Genomic DNA, 25,279 nt, shown 5'->3' with positions numbered 1-25,279 from the left:
CTGGCTTGCAAGAGTGAGGGATATTCTGGCACATAAGGTTACAGATTGTGTTGGAATACAATTCTGCTGATGATGGCCTACAGCGCCTCATGGATGCCCAGTTTTGAGCTGCTAGATCTGTTCTTAATCTATCCTGTTTGGCACGGTGGTAGTACCATGCAACACGATGCGGGGTGTCCTCAGTGCGAAGACGGAGTTGGTCTCCACAAGTACTGTGATGGTCACAATGCTGTCATGGACAGATGCATCTGCGACAGGTAGATTGATGAGGAAGAAATCAAGTAGGTTATTTCTTAGTGTTGGTACTCTCACCACCTGCCGCAAACCCAGATGGCAGCTATGTCCTTTAGGACTTGGGCAGCTCGATCGGTGGTGGTACTACCGAACCAGTCTTGGTAATGACAGTGAAGTCCCCCACCCAGAGTACATTCTGTGCGCTTCCTATTCTGTGTTTCCTTCAAGTGGAGTTCAACATGGAGAAGTACTGATTTATCAACTGAGGGAAGGCGGTAGGTGGTAAACAGCAAGAGGTTTCCTTGCCCATGTTTCACCTGGAGGTCGAGGACTCCACTCCCACCCAACTGAATACCACAGTGCCTCCTCCTCTGGTGGGCCTGTCCTGCCAGTGGGACAGAACAAACCCAGGGTTGGTGATGGAGTATGGGACATTGGCTGATAGGTATGATTGTAAGTATGACTATGTCAGGTTGTTGCTTGACTAGTTTGTGGGTCAGCTCTCCCAACTTTGGCACCAGTCCTCAGATGTTAGTGAGGAGGACTTTGCAAGGCCGACTGAGCTGGGTAGGCCTGCATCGAGCCCAAATTTGATGCCTAGGTCCAGCTGAGTGGTTCATCCAGTTTGATACAACTGAGTTGCTTGCTAGGCCATTTCGGAGGGCAGTTGAGTCAATCATGTTGGTGTTGGCCATCGTGATAGTTTGTTGCTTCTCCCTCCATCAATCCTGCACCACAGCCTTCTTTGCTCAAGGGCCTCTGCTCCTTACTAATCTTAAATGTTCCAGTTTCAGTCCCACTCTCCCACCAAGTCCCAAACCGAGTACTCCAGCTTTGCTCACTTCCTCCTCGCAGTAGTAATCCCTCCAGTCCTATGCTGCCACACACCGAACCATTCTGACAGTGTAGATCCCTCAACTGCTTCCTTTGCAGCCCCTCTGCCTCCTTTCTTGGATACCAATACCATTCATTCTCATGCAGCTGATCTGAGCTTGTTAAAACAGGTTTCGGTTAACTCACTTCTCAGCCCTGCTTCCTCCCAGCCTCAGGCCCCTCTGTCTTTCCACTCCTTCCCAACTAAAGCTCATCTTTAAAACCCACTCTCTCACAGGCCTGCCACCTCCACCAAGTGTCAGGCACATTTGCAGCTCTACTCCCTCTCAGCCCCAGCCCTATAATCCATGGTCTTGCCATTCGCTCCAGACCTGAATTTAGAGGAAAGTGCTACTCTATCTAGCCTGAGTAGGACCTGTGAAATTCTAGAAACTCTCAGGAAGGTGGTAACAGTTGTAACCGTCCTGCCACACTCATTCCAGTTTAGTCATTTCAGGAGGTTTGACTAATTGATTACAAAAATTGTAAGTAAGCTGATAACTGCAAGGTCCCTTTGTTTATCAGCTCAGATATTAATATTCCTACCATTAATGGTCTGAGATAGTAAATTGATTTTTTAAAATGGGAACATAGAGACTTTCAGCTTTTCAGTAGAAACGGGTTTAAGCGACTGCTGGAATATTTAATTTCAATATAATATTTGAGCACTCAGAAAATTTTAAAAATAAATCTCAAGTACAAGATGAATTAATGATTTCCTTTAACTTCTGCAACTTTTTTTTAAAAATCCATTTTCATTTTCAGACCATTACCATTCATAAAATAAAGCTGCTATAAACTTGACTGGCATCTGTTGACTCTAACGGTTATAGTAGAAAATTTGTTGGCTAACATTCTGTTGTATCCGCATACCTAATGTGCGTTGTACTTTTTAAATCCCTGCAAACGCCATTGGATCGGATTTTGCCGTGAGTGGTCAACGAATAGCGTCTGCCATGCGGTGGACTTGCACTGGCCCATAGACTTTTCGTGGGTTTTTGGACGGCAATTTCCTCTCTGAGAGGCTCTCAATCCAACACAGCGCCCTCTACAGGGCACCTGGGACCTGCGTGAACAGGGCAAGCATTTGTCTATCCCCTTAACCAATCAGATTGAAGCATGTTAACAAGCCATGCAGAGTGAGAACCAGGACGTGTAAGTTAGAATAGTGAATTCAGTGTCTAATCACATACAGAAAGCGAAATAAAGAGAGGGTAAGAAATAGTGAATTAAGAGACAAAGATAAGAAAAAGTAAAAATAAATTTTAATTTTTTTTTTAAATGTCCAACAATTAAAATCACAAGGAATGAGACTCCACACTTGTAAAAGTAAATTTTCAATGCCAGAGACTTTAAGATTTACCACGCTGTTAAAAGTTTGCTGAGACTTAAAAACACTACTTTGTTTCCATCAGGGCAGTAGAGGAACTTCACACTGTTGCATTCATTTTAACGGTGAGTCAGCCGGCGAGATGCAGCTCTTATGGAGGAGCAGGACATCTGGTAGAGGAACTTCCGGAGTTCCGCGTTTGACTGCGCGTGTGCGATCGGCAGAAGTTGCTGTACCAGATGCATTGAAATAACGGTGAGCGCTGTTAGCCTCGCCGTTATTTTCAGAGCAAAATCTGGCCCAATGTATGGCAGATTTGGGCCCCCATGTTGCTCACCCACCTAGTTTGCAGCAGAGTGAATCTGATATGAAGTCCTCACATAGTGAAATGCTGCATCTCCACCCAGACCGATTATTGGTATCGGGACTAACCTTATTGTCCCTATCTGAATCCAATTTTACAACACCAAGTTATAGTCCAGCAATTTTATTTTAAATTCACAAGCTTTCGGAGGCTTCCCCCTTCGTCAGGTGAACGATGTGAAATGAAATCCTCGAAATGAAATCGCATTTATAATTCACAGAACAATGCTTGGTGAGTACAGACAGTTTTTTCAACTGCCCGTTGCCAAGGCAATCAGTGTGCAGACAGACAGGTGTTACCTGCCAGGTCTCACAGAATATACAAATCACCAAAAAAAAACAACAATCAAAAAAAAACAGAGATAGAGAGGTAGAAACATAGAAAAGACGGTAACTGACCCGTTATATTAAAAACAGATAACATTTGTTCGCTGGTGGGGTAACGTGTAGCGTGACATGAACCCAAGATCCCGGTTGAGGCCGTCCTCATGGGTGCGGAACTTGGCTATCAATTTCTGCTCGACGATTTTGCGTTGTCGTGTGTCTCGAAGGCCGCCTTGGAGAACGCTTACCCGAAGGTCGGTGGATGAATGTCCATGACTGCTGAAGTGTTCCCCGACTGGGAGGGAACCCTCCTGTTTGGCGATTGTTGCGCGGTGTCCGTTCATCCGTTGTCGCAGCATCTGCATAGTCTCGCCAATGTACCATGCTCTGGGGCATCCTTTCCTGCAACGTATGAGGTAGACAAAGGAGGAGCCATTGTCATACAGAACAGAACGGACTATTGCAAAGAAGCATACCGACAACTGGACAACCAGGAACACTACAGACGGTTACCCGCAGACCCGACCAAAGAACACACCCACCAGCTCAACAAACTGATCAAGACCTTCGATCCAGACCTTCAAAACATCCTACGCACTCTCATCCCACGTACTCCCCGCGTGGGAGACTTCTACTGCCTCCCAAAGATACAAAAAGCCAACACACCCGGACGTCCTATCGTATCAGGCAATGGAACCCTGTGTGAGAACCTCTCTGGATACATCGAGGGCATCCTGAAACCCATCGTACAGGGAACCCCCAGCTTCTGTCGCGACACTACAGACTTCCTACAAAATCTCAGTACCCACGGACCAGTTGAACCAGGAACACTTCTCACCACGATGGACGTCTCGGCACTCTACACCAGTATCCCCCACGATGACGGCATCGCTGTGACAGCATCAATACTCAACACCAACAACAGCCAATCTCCAGACGCCATCCGACAACTCATCCGTTTCATCCTGGATCACAATGTCTTCACCTTCGATAACCAGTTCTTTACCCAAACACACGGAACAGCCATGGGGACCAAATTCGCACCCCAATATGCCAACATTTTCATGCACAAGTTCGAGCAGGACTTCTTCACTGCACAAGACCTCCAACCAACACTATACACCAGATACATCGACGACATTTTCTTTCTATGGACCCACGGCAAGGAATCACTAAAGAGACTACACGACAACATCAACAAGTTCCATCCCACCATCAAGCTCACCATGGACTACTCCTCAGAATCAGTTTCTTTCTTGGACACACGAATCTCCATCAAAGACGGGCACCTCAGCACCTCACTCTACCGCAAGCCCACGGACAACCTCACGATGCTCCACTTTTCCAGCTTCCACCCTAACCACGTCAAAGAGGCCATCCCCTATGGACAGGCCCTGCGAATACACAGGGTCTGCTCAGACGAGGAGGAACGCGATGGACACCTACAGACGCTGAAAGACGCCCTAGTAAGAACGGGATATGACGCTCGACTCATCGATCGACAGTTCCGACGGGCCACAGCAAAAAATCGCATAGACCTCCTCAGGAGACTAACACGGGACGCAACCAACAGAGTACCCTTTGTCGTCCAGTACTTCCCCGGAGCGGAGAAACTACGCCATGTTCTCCGCAGCCTTCAACATGTCATCAATGAGGACAAACACCTCGCTATGGCCATCCCCACACCTCCACTACTCGCCTTTAAACAGCCACCCAACCTCAAACAGACCATCGTTCGCAGCAAATTACCTAGCTTTCAAGAGAACAGCGTCCACGACACCACACAACCCTGCCACGGTAACCTCTGCAAGACATGCCAGATCATCGACACAGATACCACCATCACACGAGAGGACACCACCCACCAGGTGCATGGTTCATACTCCTGTGACTCGGCCAACGTTGTCTACCTCATACGTTGCAGGAAAGGATGCCCCAGAGCATGGTACATTGGCGAGACCATGCAGACGCTGCGACAACGGATGAACGGACACCGCGCAACAATCGCCAAACAGGAGGGTTCCCTCCCAGTCGGGGAACACTTCAGCAGTCATGGACATTCATCCACCGACCTTCGGGTAAGCGTTCTCCAAGGCGGCCTTCGAGACACACGACAACGCAAAATCGTCGAGCAGAAATTGATAGCCAAGTTCCGCACCCATGAGGACGGCCTCAACCGGGATCTTGGGTTCATGTCACGCTACACGTTACCCCACCAGCGAACAAATGTTATCTGTTTTTAATATAACGGGTCAGTTGCTGTCTTTTCTATGTTTCTACCTCTCTATCTCTGTTTTTTTTTGTTTGTTGGTTTTTTTTTGGTGATTTGTATATTCTGTGAGACCTGACAGGTAACACCTGTCTGTCTGCACACTGATTGCCTTGGCAACGGGCAGTTGAAAAAACTGTCTGTACTCACCAAGCATTGTTCTGTGAATTATAAATGCGATTTCATTTCGAGGATTTCATTTCACATCGTTCACCTGACGAAGGGGGAAGCCTCCGAAAGCTTGTGAATTTAAAATAAAATTGCTGGACTATAACTTGGTGTTGTAAAATTGTTTACAATTGTCAACCCCAGTCCATCACCGGCATCTCCACATCATATCTGAATCCATACATACATATTATCCATCGATACAATTAATAGAAGTGGTTAAGCAAAATGCCTTGAAACCAGATTTATAGTCATTTTCTATTGGAAATTGCATAACTTTTACAACTCTCTCATGGCACCAATAAAGCTGACAGTTCTCTAACTATCCTTGTGGATTTTGTCACTTATAACCAGTATGCCGTTATAAACGCATACTAGAGTTATGGGAGAAGAGATTCAACTTCAGCAGTGCAACAAAACGGACAGTACTGAATCAGCCGCTCATTATACACCCTGCCTGATTATCCATTCCCTTGAAGTCAACTAAAAGGAGAATTGGGAGAGGTATATAATAGGCGGCTCTAATTTTAAGGTTATGCCCCTTTGTTCTGGACTCCCCCACCAGAGGAAATAGTTTCTCTCTAGCAACTCCTTTAATTATCTTAAGCACATCAATTAGTTCACCCCTTAATCTTCTATACTCAAGGGAATACAAGCCTAGTTTATGGAACCTGTCCTCATAATTTAACCCTTTTAGCCCAGGTATCATTCTGGTGAATCTGCACTGCACCCCCTCCAAGGCCAATATATCTTTCCTGAGGTGCAGTGCCCAGAACTAAATGCAGTACTCTAAATGGGGTCTAGCCAGAGATTTGTATAACTGTAACATAACTTCTATCCCTTTGTATTCCCTTGAGATAAAGGCCAATATTCCATTAGCCTTTTTAATTATGTTTTGTACTTGTCCACTAGCTTTAGTGATTTCTATACTTGGACCCCTACATCTCACTGCTCCTCCACAGTTCCTAGCTTCTCACCATTTAGAAAATACTATGATCTATCTTTCTTAGGTCCAAAGTGGCTGACCTTACACTTCCTCACACTGAACTCCATCTACCACGGTTTTGCCCACTCTATCAATGAAAAGCAGAATAACATACCTGGAAACCATTTAAGCTAGACAACAGAGAGCCTCATTTCTAGGTATGAAATATCTATGTAAATAGTTGGATGTAAGTATTAAACAGGATGACCAGATTTTCATTCACTCATTTGTATGTTACATTGTTGCAGGGTGGTTTCCTACTTTTATATTAAAATGTTTATTTTGGGCTCTTGTTCATACAGTAGTTATTAGAAAATCAGTACTTAACAAGCAAATGTTAAAAGTTTTATTTCAATGCATTTTATTACTATGTCTCCTACAGGATTTAATTGTTGCTCATTTTATTACTATGTCTCCTACAGGATTTAATTGTTGCTCGTTTTATTACTATGTCTCCTACAGGATTTAATTGTTGCTCGGTTCAGGAGAGTATTTGTGATGCAATGTTATAATAGAGAATTTTCTTGTACAGGAAGAGCTGCATACCAACAGGGTGTACATTTAAAATGGGCCTCTGTTGCATAAGATATACCAGCATATGTAATTAAGCACAATCTAGTTAAAGTTTATGTTTGAGTATTAGCCACGCTTATGTTGTTTCTGAGCCTTGAGCACTGAAATGTAATGTCTCTATACTTGTGGTCAACTCTGAACAATGTGGAGACCAGGCTAAGAGTAGAAATGGCATGTTTCTGTGCTCAGCCTTGAAAATAGCATGATTTAGACGAGTATGGAGATGATTCTAGGATAGGAACATGAGTGCATCCATGGAATGATCTCGCTCAAGGTGCTGGCAAGTGATCTGGAATGTTTCCATATCATCAGCAACCTTCCATTGGCATTCTGAAGGGTGGAGTCCATCCCTGAATCTGGATGTAACTCTGTTCTAAATTACACCCCTCATTGATAAGGGGATTATTACTCAAATTGAAAACAGATTATACATAGTCAGTTACAGAATTATTTTTAAAAGGCTGTAATAAAAAGTTAAAAGATGAAAAAGTTAAAGGTTGATGTTTTATCGCTCTTAGAGATAAAGGGCTGGATTTTCCTCAGGGGTGGTTTTAATGCCAGAATTGGGTCAGGGCAGGGGTTCTGCTCACTGCCCCAACCTTGCTATGACCCTGATCCAATTTACTAGGTCGGGGTTCATTAAAAATACAGCTGTTCACCTGCTGCATTACTGGAATAGGACGAAGCACAATTAAAGGGGGGAGGGGGGGCGCAGAACAGCTTGAAGATTTATATTTTAAAAAATTAAAGGTGCTGACTGAGCCATGGCTTAGTTATGATGGTAGAAGAGGGTCAGATGGCCACTACTGGGCTGTGTCCCTCCACTGATCTCCTTTCAGCCATTGCTCCATCATGTACCACCATCTCTCTCCTGTCAGTAGCTGGGGTTGGCTGTACTTCAACTGCGAGGCTGTTAATCATCCAGTTTCCCTGGCTCTGCTCTCCCAATGTCTTTTAAATGTACCAGGGCAGTCAACAGTTCGATGGCTATTGTCCCTGCTAGGGATAGGGAGGAAAATTTACTGCTGTTGTTTCATTTTCCTTGTTTCTCCAACGCTATACCAGCAGGTGTCTTCAGAAGTGACAAAAACAAGAGGAAAGTAGATTTAAGCATTGAATAATTCAATTTCTTCTATCCTATTATAAATCTGTTTTATTTTGCTTGCTGAACCAATGAGATTCAGATTGCATCAAACATGAAAAACAATACAAAAGATGTCCATCCATCTAGAGTAAATAGAGTATCGAGGAAGTTGTAGGGCCTTTGAAAGGCACCGATGGACAGGTGGTAAAAGGCAACCGGGAAATGGTGGCCATCCTGAACAAGTCCTTTCCATTGGTGTTCACTGAAAAAGCCTGATTCCTGGAAATTAGAGTTGATTTTCCAGAAAATGAAGAGGAAATTTCAAGAAAAATTTTTAAGAACTTGTCCTGTTACTCCTCTGGGTATTTCATGGTACCATTCCTCAGGATAGGAGTGACAGAAATGTTGAAGGCACGAAAGAGGATAAGGCCCTGGGGCTGAATAGCCTACACATAAGGGTCCTTAGGAATATAGCAACAAGAGTAGGCCATTCAGCATCTCGAACTTATCCTGCCATGCTATTAGATCATGGCTGATCTGTACATCAACTCCATAAGGAGTAATTGGCTGAGTTAGATTTATCCTGTTTGTATTGATAGGACATACGAGGACAATCTTTTGCATTGTTGGGTAGATACCAGTGTCATAACTGCACTGGAACACGTTGGCTAGGGAGTGACTAGCTCACCACAACAGCCAGGACGTTGTAACAGCCCATTGCCTTTGTTGTATCCAGTGCACTCAGCCGCTTCTTAATTTCACGTAAAGTGAATCGAATTGGCTGGATACTGGAATCTATGATGATGGGACCTAGGGAGGAGGCAAGGTAGGATTGTGCATTGGACACCTTTGGCTGAATATGCTTGGAAATCTAACGGACTCTACGATAGTTGAGGATGGTGATGTTCTTGGAGCCTCCTCTTTCTTTTAGTTATGTGGTGATCCACCATCATTTTAAACTAGATGTGGTAACATTACAAAGCTTAGCTCTAATCCGTTGATTGTGGAACTGTTTAGCTCGTCCTATAGCCTGCTGCTTTTCTGTTAAGCATGCATGTAGCCCTGTGTAGTTTATACAATCCCAGATCGGTGTTTATACCAAGCTATCCCTAATGCTCATTTTACACTCCACATTGAACCATGGTTGGTCTCCCGGCTTGATAGTGATCAAGGAGTGAGTGATTTCATTAGGTCATCAAGTACTCTTTAAAGTTGAACATCACTTGGAGGGAGATCTGAGGGAAGCAAAGACATATAATGTAATCTGGGTTTGGGACTTCAAGAGTGGCTTGGTAATACCACGACTGATCAAGCTGGCAGCGTCTACTGCTGTAATTCAACTGCTGATGATAGCCAAAACTGCCCCTTGAAAGCCCAATTATGGGCTGTGTGAGATCTGCGCTTTGTCTGTTCCACTTAGTGTGATGGTTGTGCTGCACTACATATCTTCACAAGGATTGTGGGGTGGTCACTCCTATTAATGCTATTGTGGACAGACATGTCTGTGACAGGTAAGGTGGTGAGGAGGAGGTCCAGTAGGATACTTCTTGTTGAGTCCCTCACCACCTAACACAAATCCAGTCTGGCAGCTATGTCCTCCAGGTCTCAGCCAGCTTGATCAGCAGTAGTATTACCAAGCCACTCTTGGTGGTGGACATTGAAGTCCCAAACACTGACTACATTATGTGCCTTCGCTTCCCTCAGATCTCCCTCCAAGTGATGTTCAACTTTAAAGAGTATTTGATGACCTAATGAAATAAAAAAATGTTTTCCATTCATTAGCTGCAGCCTATTTGCAAATTAATGGAATGTACCCCTTCAGCTGTGACAGGGGTCCTGGAGTTCAGGCAGTCTTCTTAGCTAGAGATGAAAGACAAATAGACAGTAACAGAACAGAAGTCACCAGTTAGGTTATAATAGTTGAGTAGTAATCAACCAACATAAGTAGATTCTTTTGATCCTGAAAATGTGGAATTGGGATTGAGTGGGAGGATGAAAGGAAGTACCATATTATTAGAGACAGGAACAAGGGATAAAACTATAAAGTGTTTTGTTTTAAAAAAAACTTGAAGTAACTTCTGAAAAACTTGCTGTTCTCTTAATAACTGCTACAATACTTAAAACATACATTTTGATTGAAGGTGTAGCATATATTTCTAATAATTGCTTAATTATTTTCAAATCTTTTAATACAATAATCAAAATTAACCCTTTTATCTCTGGAACCTGGGTTTAATTGTTGATTAAGCGAAGGAAAGTTTTCCCCTCTCTTGGCTGCTAATGTGTTTGGACAGTCTCCATTCACTCCCCAGTGATCCCATAACCCCATCACAAGAATTCATCCCTAGTTATTCTTAATCTGGCATCTCAGTTGATGAAGCCAGAGAGATAATTTTAAAAATAGGAAATGGAAAAGCCAGGCTTGTGCAATTGATGACTGTTTGAAGATTATAGCCGAGGTCAACTGTAAGGCAACTCCAACCCAACTGTATCTGACCTCAGGGAGTTGCTGGTGTCTGTGTGATACAGTAGAAAACTATTTATTTTCCAACACGGTCACCCCTCGTGTTAATAAACATAAGTGCATCAAACAATTCCCATCTTTGCTAATATTATGAAGCGCTTTGGTAGGGTAACGAGGGAAAGACTATTTCCGCTGGTTAGTGAGTCAGTGACAAGGGTCATCAATTTAAATTTGTCACTAAGAAAGCGAGGAAAGAGATTAGGAAAAAGTTCTTCACCCAGAAAGTTGTTAGAGCTTGGAATGCTTTGCCACAGTAATTGAGGCACAGACAACTGCATTTTTTAAAAAGAGAAAAGTGGTTAAATATTTGGAACAGAGGAAATTAGAGGGTTATGGGGAGAGAGCAGGGCAATGGGATTAGTTTTGAATTACTCTAGCAAAGTGTCAACACAGTCATGAAGTACCAAATGGCCTCATTCTCTTGTCCTCTCACATCCATATACATTAAATGACACATTGCAAATAGCATATTCAGAATTCAAGTGCATTGCAAACATACTATATGTTAGCCACCTAGGTAGAACAAACAGTATTTCCTCAGGCAATATTAAGCGCACAGGAAGCCCCTCAACTACAAGTAAAAGCTGCTCAGTCAGCAGTAATGTATAACTTAAATAGAGGACTGAGTAATATTGGAATTTAGTACTTGGATCAGAATCAAAGCAACTTGGAAACCTAAAATCACCTGAAAAAGGGGAATTCTGATTAATTTGTGGCAATCATATTTTGCTCAGTTCAGATCATTTGGAGTTAAGGCTGACCTTTGTCTTTTAGAAAACAGTAGCAAAGATACAAATTTATCTTCTGTGCATGTACACTGTCATCTTTCCCAACCTATGGTGGCTTTGTGGCAGAGTATGACAGTTGTTTCTAGAGTTCTTATTGAGCTCATCAGTCTGGGTGACGATGGTGCTGCTGGTAATCACATCCAAACCTTTAACAGATTTTTCCTAACACTGCAAGGATATGCCCAAGTCCCCTTAGAAAAACCTTGTACAAAGATCTAATCCTTACCATTTGTGGAAAAGATAGATTTTTTTTACTCTGACTCCAGTCACAGACAGCAATCATTGATTAGACACCTGAGTAAGAAAACTTACACTGCATATAGTTACTGATCATTTATTGAAAGGAAGAGTCACTCAAATCTCAAATTGAACTCATTGGTGGTAATTTTGACTATGGTTGATGGTGTAAAACAGGCGATATCAATTCAGCCACCCATTATACATCTTAATTTTTATTTCCATTGACTGCAATGGCTGAATCAATATCATCTGTTCGACATGATCACCAAAGTCAAAATTACCCCCACTGGGAATGGTTTTGAATCTTACTCTTAATTCTGATCCAAACATCAAAACTGAATGTACAAAATTACTTTAATTAATTATATTATAAACATGTAATAATGAAAAACAACTTCTATATATACCTCCACATATTTAGACTGCTTGGAGCTTGACTTGTGGTATTTTCCATGAAATTTGACTGGTTAAAGAGATTGTTCTACTTTATAACATTAAAGTTACAAAACTGTTGTGCTCTCAGTCTATGTGTTCTTAAAATATGCCACTGTGGGAGGTTAGAGCAAGCCGTTGTCCTCACAGGAGATAAGTGCCTCATTAAGTGACAGGTGTACGGGGTAAGTAACACAAAATAGCAGGTTGTAGTTGTTGCCAAAGAAACCTCAGGAGCTGAACTCAAAAGGTGGAGTCAAAAATTAATATGATAAAGACAACAGCTTGATTCAGTTAAGAGACAGGATTAGAGGAATAGGGTAACACTGTATATTTCTATTTTTTTTTAAAGTTGTATTATTAGATATTGTGTGCTGTGTGTCCAACTACAAAGACTGTGAAGGGGCTGGTTACTGAAGTGCTGTAATTGACTTGACAGCACAAAGAATAGAGAGCTCAGTTTAGAGGGAGAAGACTATCCACTCCAGCGAGGAGAATACTACCGTCCCTTCCCGAAAAGGTCAGTCATGTGAAGGAATGAAGGTCAATATGTGATTTTCTATGTTTAAAAAAAATTTGTTGCAGCTGATGTGAAACCAGTTTACGATAGCTTTCTTTGGTGAGTTTAATGCACAATTGATCATCTGCAAGCTGACGTTTCAAACCTTGGGACCACAAGATAAGCACTAAGTGACCTTTAAAACAGGTCCAGCAGTTCATTAAATTGTGCACATAATAAATGCAGTTAATTTTCTTCTGGTAAAGGCGAGGAGTAAATTCCGGTTTGGTGACTGACTAAGGCCTTTAATCTCAGCGGGTGTATTTTTGTATGTGTTTCTAGCTTCAATTCTGCATGAAGGGAACTATGGTTCATATTGACTTACAACTTTTAATTGACCTCTAACTGTGTTAAGATAATGTTGAGAGGAAGTTAACAATTTCTAACAGTAACTTATAGAGTAAGATAAATTGAACAAGGCACAGAGAACCTGTAACAAACACTCCAATGCATATGCCATTATGTGCACTGCTTATTTTAAAGCGAGACATTGACTACTTGCTGAGGTGCAGTTCCATAATTGTCATGTGCCTCACCCAAGTATCTATTCTTCATGTGCAAGTCTTGACAGTGACTGTTGAAAGGCTATTCAACTGTGGGGCTGGAGAGGCATATTGTCAATTTTGATCCTATTCTCACCTGTAGTCCAAATTTATGCATTTCCAAGAGGATTTACTGGGTAGAGGTCATGAACAGAAACCCTTCCCAATCTTTCCCACCCTTACTTAGGGCCTCGGAGGCCATTTGTAAAGCTTTTACCATTGTACTGTCAGGGATCAGTTAACTCAGCACAGACTAGGGATTGCACCTGGGACCTATGGCCTGTATGGCTCAGCTACTAAGTGGATAAATACACTGAGCCATTGAGGGGGCACTTGGTCAATACTTTTACATCCTGGAACTTAGCTATGTAAATTTTATGCTGTGAGATATCTGCGTGGAACTAGTACTATTTGATTATGGAGTTGTTCTGGGCAGACTGGAGAAGGCAAGATTCTGGAGAGGATGAAATCAAGAACGCTGCAGAAAGTCAGAATATTGTGGATAGATTGCAGAGAGCAAGGTTGTTCTTGAAAAACTGGAGAGGTCTATGGCGGCAATTTTCTCAGGACTTCTCCTGCTCCGCGCTGTAACTCTGGTGCAAGTTCAGCGGAAACCCCATTTACGTGCATAAGTGACGTTTCCACCGAGGTTTCAGTGGCAGAGCGTGAGAAGCCCCAAGGAAATTCCTGGCACAAAAGTTGTGGAACTTGGTGGAAAAATTGTTCGACAGACTGTAGAGAGCAATTTTCTTTTGGACTGACCCAAGCTATATTTCTGTTCATTGAAACGTGCTGAACATATGGGGCTGGAACTAAGTCCACATTTCCTCATTTATATAAACAGCCCTATTATTATTACTACAAGATTGCTGCAAGGTTTTCTTTGCAAAGATTTAGTGATATCTAATTTTAAGGAATAGAGGAACTTTAACCCCTCAAGTCCTAAACAGCATTTCAACATCAACATTGAGAGAAGCATTTGGATTAATCTGGATTTGGGACCATTCACATTCAAAGTACTGGGATTAAACTGGTGCTGTCTTGCTGTGTATGGCTGACCTACTCAATGGATAATTTCAGAGTCATCAGGAGAATTCATAAGATTAATTTTTAAACAAATGTGTAAACTAGGTCACTCAAAAATAAATATAGTAGAAAGGCTTAAAATTTGACCCCAAACAATTTTGTTCTTGTGTAGACCATAATAAGTTCTCTTTCTAACACAGCAATGAAACTGAATTAGTTTGATCACCTCTTAAAATCTGCAGATTTAGTTTTATTTGAAGAATATTATGAATTTAAAAACATTCTATTAATATTTATTAGAAATTCACAGCATATTATCTGGCTAGATAACATATGAAAGAAAATGTTTGCATATTCTTGAAATGCTTCTTTTCAGTATGCTTTATTGAGTTAAATACTTCAGAAAGTCAGATGCACAAGTGTTGCATAGACTTAACATAGTGGCACCCTCTACAGATCATCTCCATTATGACATACAAAAAGCTGGTAGTAATTCACTGCCCCCAACTCAGATCGGCTGATGCAACACCAAGCAAGGCTGTAACGTAGCATTAAACGATGAGGAAAGTCTTGCCCTTAAAGCCACTCCATATAGTAAACAATTCTGACTGTAACTATTCGACTGTTTATTCTACAACCTTCATATTGTCTTCAGTTTTTGGGTCTTTTAAAACATTATTACCCAAGGTTATTTGGTTTTTGTATTTCAGATCACTCACTGTTGTGTGTCAACTCCCCAAACCTTCAAGCATGTCTATCCTTGCCGGGAAATCTAGGAAAGGTTTCAGTAACGTGCCTTAGTAAATGAACAGCAAATCCTGTTTGGTAACTGCGATTAAGCACAGGACTATATTTTGCCTTGCCCTTCAGGCTTGAAAGTTGTAAAGCCTCACAGTAGATTTGGTTTAAAGATTCAGACATGAAACAAATTTATTAGACAAGTAAATGATCTAACAGTAATAGAAGTTATATTTACAGTAGAACATCTATTATCTACCTTGAGCAAATAAAATAATAGATTGCAGAGCTAACTTGATTTTTTATAACTGACTTTTAAATGCAGATCAACCCCAATTTTAACTTGGGGCACGAATCGGGCAGGCGGGGAGAGCGTGCTACAAACTCCCATGACGTCGTTGGTGTGAGACTCAATTGTAACTCCCGGGCCTCATTTCCATTTGACTGCCCTCCTGATCATATGGGAATCGGGCAGCCTGCCCACATGACGCGCACAATTTCCGGCCTCCCAAGGCCTATTTACAGCGGGGATGCACTTCAAAGTGAGATTGCATTCCCTGGTTTTATTTTCTTCTGGAATAGTGCTTCAAAATATTTTGGCAGTGCAGATGAATAGAAGGACTGCCCCCGGTTTTCCGATTCTGGCCTAATGGAGGAAGTCAGGGCAAGCAGGGACGTACTGTGCCCCAACAGCTGTAGCAGCAGCCCCAAGATCACTATGAAGCAGCCCTGGAGAGAGGTGACTGGAACGGTCAGTGCCACCAGCATCATCCCCGGAATCTGGGTTCAATGAATTCACAAGAGCAGCAAAGGTGAGTACAGCTCTTCATCCCTCCACCTCTCAACAGCATCTGACAGCACTCCTTTCACCCCCTCCCCCACCAATCTCCATCACATCCTTCAGCATATATTCACAAGGGCACATTTCACCAACTCCTCCCATTCCAATCATACTTTTTCCTTTCCATCACATACCGACACCATTCTCTTCTCACATTCTAGCACTTACACAATCAACTCCATCCAGCATTCCTTCCTCACTTCACATTACACACACTTCCCTTTACGCTCATCAACTCCCCATCTTGCTAATTCTCCACCTCTCAAGACACGCACTATATGCACAAGCCCTACACATCTGCACTTACCTTTGCAACAGCCACTCACTAAATCTCCCCCTCTCTTTCTGCAGGACAAGACAGCACATAATGCAAGGGAGGAGACCAAGACAAGGGTGAGGAGTTGCCAATATCATCATCCTCACCCAAGCAGAGCAAGAAGCCCTGCAGATCATTGGCCCAGGCAGAGCCATGAGCACTGGGGATGGGGAGGCTGGTAGCTTGCCTAAGCAGTATGATTGATTATTTGTAACCTTTTATTCACTTCAGCAAATATGCAGCAAGCATCACAACTTCAAGCTGAGTTACAGGGGTCTGCTCGTGGTGAAACACCCAGTACGAATCAGCAGCAGCAGGTTCTGGTGGCATGTACAGCCCAGGAGATAACTCGTCAGAGGGAGATATCCTCTCCCAACTCTGCTGAGCAGAGAGATGAGGACTTCAGGGGCTCAGCCATAAAAAGAAAGCTGCTTGCCTCATAAAGGTAGTGATAGAAGATAATGGAGTGCCCACCAAGGAGTTTCAGCACTATGGCTGAGAGTATGGAGGAGTCCACTTCCAGCCTGTGTGGTGTCATCAGTACTCTACGGTCTACCGTGGAGAGTGTGGTCACCTCCAGGGATGCTGTAGCCAGGCCCTGACAATGGGAGTCAGCGTCACCAGCCTTTTCAGCTTTTGTGGAAGGTCAAATGATTGCCATACAGTTACCCTGGGCTCAAATCTGTGCTCTGCTTTGGAGAGGCAGACATCCACCTTGGTGGAGCAAATGGATAGGGGCTTTAAAGGAGTCACTCATCTACCACAGTTTGCTCTCCCGCAGATCAGTGGAAATGGTGAGCTTCAGCCCCACAAGTGTGGCAGTGGCACGGTGGGAGCAACACTCTCTTAGGATATTAGCACAGCTGCTCCTTCGCCACTCTCTCAACCAGTAGCCACCTCGGTGCCAGCAAGTTAGCTGGGCCAGACTGCCCCGGCAGCAGAATGCTTCACAGGACCAAGCCCCAGCCACAAGCACCTCAAGGGTCCCAACATGAGAAACAGCAGCCTTCCACCAGCTTTGCTGAGGCCACGAGGAGAGTATCACATAGGGTTGGTAAACCTTCTTTTAAGAAACACACCATGGATTGATCACTTGGGTGAGAAATGATTGGTTGGCAATTATTATTTTTGCCATTAAATTATTGACCTTTGGTACTTTGTTCTGCAATGTGGTTTAATAGCAACTTCTGATTCTGCATCGTTTCATGGCAGGGGAATGAGGTCAGCTGGTTCACAAAGCAATTAGCTGATCCCTCACATCTCTTGCTGCAAGGCATTGAGGTGGCTCTCCTGCTGCTGCTGATGTTTCCTCATCCACGCCTGGTCTTCCTAGTCTGATGAGGACTGCCACTGTGCCTCCTCCAAATGGCACGGTTATGCAGTATGCAGCACAGCACTATGATTGCGAGAGTGTCTCTGTGGGGAATATTGCAGGGAGCTCCTGGACCTGTTGAGACGCCTGAACTTCTGCTTCAGTAGCCTTATGGTATGCTCAATAACAATGCTGGTGGCTCCTGTCTTTGATTATACCTTTGTTGCTCAAGAGTTGTGGGTTGTGAAGGGATGTTATGAGTCACCTGTGATTGTCCCCCAGAAACCATCCTGCCACGTTCCTGGAAGGGCTGAATATTGGGTGGATGATGGACTGGCACAAGATAAATGTGTTGTGACAACTGCCTGGATACCTTGCAGAAACTTGCATGATCCTGTTTCTGTGATTGGACACGAGCTGAGTGTTAATGGAGTGGTAGCCCTTTCTATTGAAAAATCCTGCTGGCTGGTGTTCTGGTGCCCTGATTGCAATGTGTGCAGTCAGTGACACTCTGGATGTGAGGGAAGCCAGCCACAGCTGAAAATCCCCGAGCTCTCTCGTGTTGACTGTTGAGGTCAATGGGGACAGTGACGTACTGCTGAACCCTAGTGAGTGGGACATTAGAGACCTGCTTAATGCAGCTGTGTACTGCAGACTGGGAGATGCAGCTGATGTCCCCTGTAACAAACTAAAAAGGGGCCAGTGGCGAAGAAGTTAAGGGCTGTAGTGACTTTCACAGCCACAGGCAAAGTAGTCCAGCAGGTAGTAGGTCCTGTTGCAGGAGACTGCAGAGGTCTGCGCTATCCTGTCAGGAGAAGCGCAGCCTTTCTGATGCATTACTTTTCAGATAGATCCAAGAAAGTGACTCTAGGCCTATGCACTGGGTATGGCCTCCTACGAGCAGCCACCCGCACCACCTGCTGTCTGCTGATAGATGCAGCTGCTGCAAATTGCTGTGGCTGGTACAGCTGCTGCTCATGTTTCTGTAACTATTCCTCCATCCAAATGAAACTAGCAATAATAGCACCCATGGTATGCACAGAAAGCTCACTGGGGATGATAAGCCAAAAAAAAAGTTCAAAAGAGGCGATCTGGAAGTTGGAAACTCTCCTGGCAAAACAGACAGCAGAACGATCCTATGATCCACTTACCTGCAGCTGAGTGCCCCTTGAAATACTGCTTCAGATTTTAATGGTGGGTCAGGTACTGAGCAGGACTCCCGTGATCTGTAGTTAAAATGAAGCAAGGGTCCTAATTGCTTTATAGTACCCTGATTTTAATATATTTATAAGGTCCAAGCTGGCACCTGTCCCAAATCCAAAAGCTGCACAGTTAAAATGGCAGGGGGGGAAGAAGCACATTGGGAACACAGTGGTAAGTACACTACTGCTATCTTAATCACCCACCTACCCCATTCCCATTCCCAGGCAGAGTTAAAATCGGGCCTATAGTCTTTCTCTTTCAGGAATATCAACTTTTGTCAGTCTCCTGGCTGTTTGATAAGATTTTCAAACTGTCTTTCCTTATAGATTCTCCAGTTGCCCATGAGATTCTCCACTGTTAAGCCAAAATTCAAAGAAAATAGTCTTACTTATTTCCCGGAAAAGGGATTATCAGTCAGATACAAACTGAACCAAACACAAAATCAGTGTATATTTTAAAACTGTGCATTAGATTGCCTCACAAGCTTGTTACCAAAGTCCATAACAATAACAAATCTTGCAACATTGTATCAGAGTTTTAAGCTGAGTTACTGAAACAATAATAGACAAAAATATCTTTTTTTGTCACAGTTTACACCCAATATATGAATAATCTGTATTTTCTCTGTACAATTGCTTAGTGACCGGCTACGTATTTCCAGCAATTTCTGTTTTTATTTCAACCTTCACATTGTAGTGAATCCACTAAGATCTCCACTATGGGCAACAAAAATCCTTTTATTGAGACTATACTGATATAGTGCCAGTAGAAACACAACAACAATTTACATTTATATCACACCTTTAATGTAGAAAGACATTCCAAAGTGCTTCACAGAGGCATAAGGAAAAAATGGACACTGAGCTAAAGAAGAAGATATTAAGAGCAGTGATCAAAAATCTAGTCAACGAAGTGGGTTTAAAGGAGGGTCTTAAAAAAGGAAAGGCAGGTGGAGAGGCAAAAGGGGTCTAGGAAAGGACTGCCAGAGAATGGCGACTAGCCCAACAATGGTGGGTGAAGAGAGGGGAGTATGCACAAGAGGGCAGAATCAAAGGAACGGAGAGTTTGATAGGTTGTAGTGCTGCAGGAGGTTATCAAGATAGGAAAGGTGAGGCAATGGAGGGATTTAAACACGAGGATAAGATCTTAATTTTGAGACTTGCAAGGCCGGTAGTTAATGTAGGTCAGTGAGACCAGGGGTGATGGACGAGCAGGATGGAATAGGATATGGGTAACAGAGTTTTGGAGGATCTGAAGTTTACAGAAGGTGGAGGATGGGAAGCCGCCCAGGGAGGCATTGAAATTGTCAAGTCTGGAGATGACAAAAGGTGTGGATGAGGCGGATGGGCTGAGGTAGGGGTGGAGACAAGTAACGTTATGAGGTGGAAGTAGGCAGTCTTTGTGATGGAGAGGCTATGGGGTCAGACACTCAGCTCAGAAATAGGATGCCGAAGTTCAGAACAATTTGGTTCAGTCTGAGACAGTGGCTGGGGAGGGGGATGGAGTCAGGAGATGAGTAAAACTGAAGAGAACTCCTGATAACCTTGTGTGAAGATACCCTAAGCACCGAGGGATGCCATTGTGGTACCTGGAGCTTGGAGTTCCAGTGTTACTGTCCTCACTTTACTCCAACTGTATTAGATTTCAACAATGTGAGTTCTACTACAGTGTAAATATTACATAGCGCAGACTGATACATACCAATTAGTCTGTCTATGTTGCATCATCAGCCCCTGCTGTGCTTCCTGTCTTAGTAATCTTGTATTTCTACTAAATAGAAAAGGGCTTTAAAAGTGATTTTCAGTTCTTTCCAATCTAATCTGTTGAATTTGGCACAGGATGTTCCACTGAGGAGCCAGATGATACAACTGTTCACTGAATGCTTAGAATTCATGAACTTGAGATTCCAGACATAAAAACATTTTACGGTTTTACAATACGAGTACTAATCTCACCCACGAAGGGGACAGAGATCATATTTCTATAAATTACAGGGTAACTTGGAAGATTTTTTTTAAAAACACTATTGTGGTCAAATTTCCTTACCTTTTAATTATTCCAGTCATTATCTCTTCATTCCTCTGCACAATCTTAGGTTATTATTTTTGCTTTTGTGTGGTTTAGTGCAGGATAGCACTGTCTTGTCTCTCGTGCAGTGCATTTTGGGATGGCTGTTGCCCAGGTGAATGTCTCCATATAGTGGCTCTGTTGTAATCCTTTTATAATGAAAAGATTTATACATTGCAATAGATTCAAACAGCTTGAAACTCTCACTATAACCTTATGGCATTCTTGTAGTAAGCAAAATATTATAAAAATGTTTTCCTAGAAAAATATAAAAGGGATGATTTTAACACCTGGTGGAAAGCCGGTGGGAGTGGACGGCAGTCCTGCGGAGGAGTGAGAGTCGGAGACCCTGCACATTTTAATTACAGGGCCTCATTTGAATCCACCGGTCAGCTGCTCAGCCATTACCGGCAGAGAGCAGCACCTGGCCAGTGGGGAAATATGAAAATTGGGCAGCCCAGAGGCCCCCCCATCAGCATCGGCAAAAGGTTGTTGGCGGCACGGTAAGTCTGAGAGGGTGGTGGGGGGGTGGTTTTTCTTTGGCAGACTTTCCTTATGGGGCCCGGAGGAGTCCAGCAGAAGCCTTATCCGCCACCAAAACCACAAAATCACAAATCGGCAAAAACAGAACGGGAAATTGAGAGATGCTCCATTTTAACTGCTACCCTGCTCTGTTTCCCTAAAATTTCAATCAACAATGTTACTGGAATCATTAGTTGAACCATGCTCAATGTTTATTACTGCATTTTTAGAAATTTCTAAGGAAAGGAAAGCTGAATGAATCCCTCTTGGGAGTAAAACCTTCTTTACCCATTTATGAGTTTGTTACAAGTGGATTATGAGGCTTTCCTCACTTACTAAGTAAACTGTCCATCATCCGATTCTTATTTGTGCATCCATTTAGCATGGATACAACCACATATCCCTCAAGATTAACATATTCCTTGATGATCTAGCCAGTGGTGAGAAACTGTGCTTTTCAACTTCTCTATACAATAGACAGTGTTACAGGAAACACTGTATGCAAGAGAGTTACACAGGAGTGTAAACCTTCTTTACCCATTTAATCAACAAAGCCAACAGAATATTAAACTATAGTCAGAGGATGTGATACTGTACAGGGTTCTGGTCAGACCTTACCTTGAGTACTGCGTCCAGTTCTGGTTGTTGAGACACAAGGGAGACATTCAAATGCTGGAGTCAATGCAGTGCAGAGCCACAAGGCTGAAGCCTCGTGTCAAAATTCTGAGTTGTGTGGAGAGACTGGAGAAACTTGAGCTTTTTAGCCTGGAAAGGAGACACGAGAGGTTTATAAAAAAGGTCGTTAAGGGAGTGGATGAGGTATGCCCAGAATATTACTTTAAGTTAATATGCGAGAATAGGACAAGGGGACATAGGTTCAAAAGAGTAAAATATAAATTTGTACTGATTTCAAGAAATTCTTCTTTGGACAAAGAATGATCAATGTATGCAAATAATGTATGGATACAACAATCCTGGTATATTTTAAGAAACAATTGGATGCTGAATTGTAGCGGCCTTGGGATCTTTCTACAACTTCATTCACTTAATACTGGAACTCACTGATTAGAGTAATTTTAATGCAAACAAGAAATTTAAAATTAAAATAGTAAAGTTTTAAAAATACAGTAAGTTGTAAATAAATATTATAATGAAATTGTAATCCCTCTCCTTTGCCAAGAATTGTTAACTTGGATTAATATGAAGAGAGTACACTGACCAGCTACATTTCTGCCCTGTTGCCGGCTCAATAATGACTTTTCGGAGTGCATGTTCTTCAGGCTAAACAAGTTTTACAAACCTGAATGTATGTCCTCCATGCCTAAATAAATAATGAATGAACACCATGTTGTATTCTTAATGTTTCCCACTTCATTGAATCCTATAAAGTTTAAATGTGGCCTCTTTTTTCAAAAACAGTGCCATTCAGGGGAGGGAAGCCCCCCAGGTGCCATAGGAGCAAAAGATAACAATTGAACCCTAAGATTTATTCTATTGGGAAAAATATTGTTTTTAAAAAAAATTTCCAGCCTCACATGCTTCATAGGTCTAACCCACTCCTCATCACTAAGGCTCTGAATTCACCTTGGATGAGTAGGTTGCTTAACATTCAGCTTTGGTGCCCTTAAAATTTAAATTTTTCCATTGAAATGAAAGAGGTGATCCTATTTGACAGCTGATATTAGCAGGGAGGCGGGTTGGCAGCAGGGCGGCGATTGGGCATGTGGCAAACCCGCATGAACCAAACTTACCATTTCCAACGCGATCGCACGTTAATTGCTGATGATTAACGTCCTCTCCGGGTTTCACACCCAGCAGCTAGCCTAATTGACAGGCTGGCTGCCATCAGGAACTGCAACGCGAGGAGTTGAGGGGGGAAGGGGGGTGCAGGAAAGAGAGAGAGCCAGACGTCATCCGGCGCTGGACTGGAAGACCGGGGGGGCGGGGGAGGAGAGGGGAGGGGGAGATTGTGGAGGCTTGGAACATCGGGGGAAGATCGGGGGGATGGAGAAAAGACATCGGGATGGTGAAGAGAGGGACATCGGAGCAGAAGACAACGGATATCGCAGCAGGTTTCAAAGGTAGGTGCATTTAGTGTTTTAAATGGCGTGAATCAGAAACGGTGGGCAAGCCACCCAGTTAAGTTAAAAATCTTTCTAATCACTTACTCTGTCACAGGTAAAGTGCCTTAAGTACCTCAATGAGGTACATTTGGCTCTTTAACTGTCATCCCGCCGGCTTTAATTGGCGGCAGGACTTCCGGTTTCGAGTCGCCCGCTCGCACACAGGTGGGTCCCTGGAAACTTGGAAGCTGGCGGGTTGGAGCCGGCTTCCGAACCCAAACGGGATTTGCGCGGTTTTCGGAACCCCCCCAACGCACCCACATTTGCCTCCTAAAATCCCCCCCTATTTTCTAAGGAGAAATAGAGTCAAAAAATCAGACTGACAATTTTGAATCTTTTGAAGAGATCCGAAATAATGAATGGGGGTTTCATGTTAATTTCTAATATTTCTATCACATATTGTAAAGTTCCTGGATACAAATGGCCAAATAGTCTGCTCCAGACTTGTAGAATTCAGGGTGTGTTATCCTAATTTTAAAAATGTAATTCAATATAATTATTTATTAAGCACGTAAGTGTCTCCAAGCCAAAATGGTTAATGAAAATTCAGATTTTACCAGTAAAATGGTACAATATGTTATGGGTCCCATTAACTTTTGTTTTCTCTTTAATGTTCCATGATTTTCTCCTCTATCAAAGTTTTGTAACAAGATCCAGAGATAAAATTAAGCAATATTTACAATGGTGAAGGACTTAAAGCCTGCACCAAACCACAAAAGAACATTGTGTTCCTGTAAAGTATACAGTATAACTAATTTTTCACAATTTGTGATACACTGATCTGTGGCACGGGCTTAAGAGGATTCCATTGTGTAGTTTTAAAAAAAAACTGGCTTTGATTGTAAATATAAAACATCAAACAAGACAGTTTAGGACTACTTAGAGATTAGGATATATTTACTCTGGCTAGACTCTAGCAGATAAATGAATAATTACCATCTTCCATTGGCAGTGATGAGACCAGATGCACTGCAAAATTATGATTTTAAAAAAATGTGATGCTTATCAATACAATTATTTCTCAAAAATAATCAGCTCAGTGCCATCCAGAGATGCTGCAAAATGAAACCGAGTAATTTAAAGCTGCCAGTGTGATGACATTATTGTGTATATAGTTGGTCACCAGGTAAAATACTTCCTACAGGTTCCCAGCCAAAGGACTTCTTTTGTTCAATATTATAAATCTCAAAGATAGTTCCGTGGAAGTATTATAAGAACATCACTAATGTAACAACTGCAACCTATAAAGTGCTTTTAACATAGCTAAATGTCCTAAAGTACTTCACAGGGGTGGAGAGGAAGTAAATTCAGACACCGAAAAGGAATTGTGAAAAGAATGCAGGGGTGGGGGAGGTGACCAGACAAAGTAAAAAAGGTGGGTTTTCAGGAGGCAATGTAGAAGGGGTTTAAGAAGAGAATTCCAGAAAGCAGGACCACGATGGTTGAGGGCTGTGCCATCAATGGTGAAAGTTTGCAGAGGTAGAGTGGAGTAAGCCCATGTAACCAAGAACTAGGATTTTTAAATCAATGTATTGAGGGATGGGAAACCGAGGATAGGAGTGATAGGTAAGCGGGAAATAGCACAGGATACAATGTGGGTGACAGAGTTCTGCATGAGCTGGAGTTTGTGTAGGCTGGAGCTAGAGAGGTCAGTGAGGAAAACATAGGAAAAGTCCAGCTTGGAATTGACCAAACATATGGAATGAAGATTTCATCCGCAGTGTGAATGGTAGGAGCAGAGGTGGGTGATATTTTAGAGAGGGAAATAGATGTTCTTGGATGTAGGTTTTGATTATCAGCTCAGAGCAGGACACGGAAGTTGCACACTGTTTGGTTTAGTCTG

At 42.7% G+C, this 25,279-nt stretch overlaps 1 long non-coding RNA gene across 1 annotated transcript in view; it reads right to left on the bottom strand.

Annotated features, from left to right (window-relative positions):
- Window positions 1–22,074, bottom strand: part of LOC137327332 (uncharacterized) — a 30,479-nt gene extending 8,405 nt beyond the window's left edge. Inside the window, exons 1-2 of the long non-coding RNA XR_010964427.1 lie at window positions 21,932–22,074; window positions 20,771–20,940 (exon numbers count right to left, since the gene is read on the bottom strand). This is a non-coding gene — a long non-coding RNA (uncharacterized lncRNA). The remainder of the gene's footprint in view (window positions 1–20,770; window positions 20,941–21,931) is intronic.
- Window positions 22,075–25,279: the final 3,205 nt, after the last annotated feature.

The sequence above is a fragment of the Heptranchias perlo genome, chromosome 11 (genome assembly GCF_035084215.1).
Source record: "Heptranchias perlo isolate sHepPer1 chromosome 11, sHepPer1.hap1, whole genome shotgun sequence".
Classification (NCBI taxonomy): Eukaryota; Metazoa; Chordata; class Chondrichthyes; order Hexanchiformes; family Hexanchidae; genus Heptranchias; species Heptranchias perlo.
The sequence above is the reverse complement of the archived record's forward strand: the minus strand, read 5'-3'. Positions and strand labels throughout refer to the sequence as shown.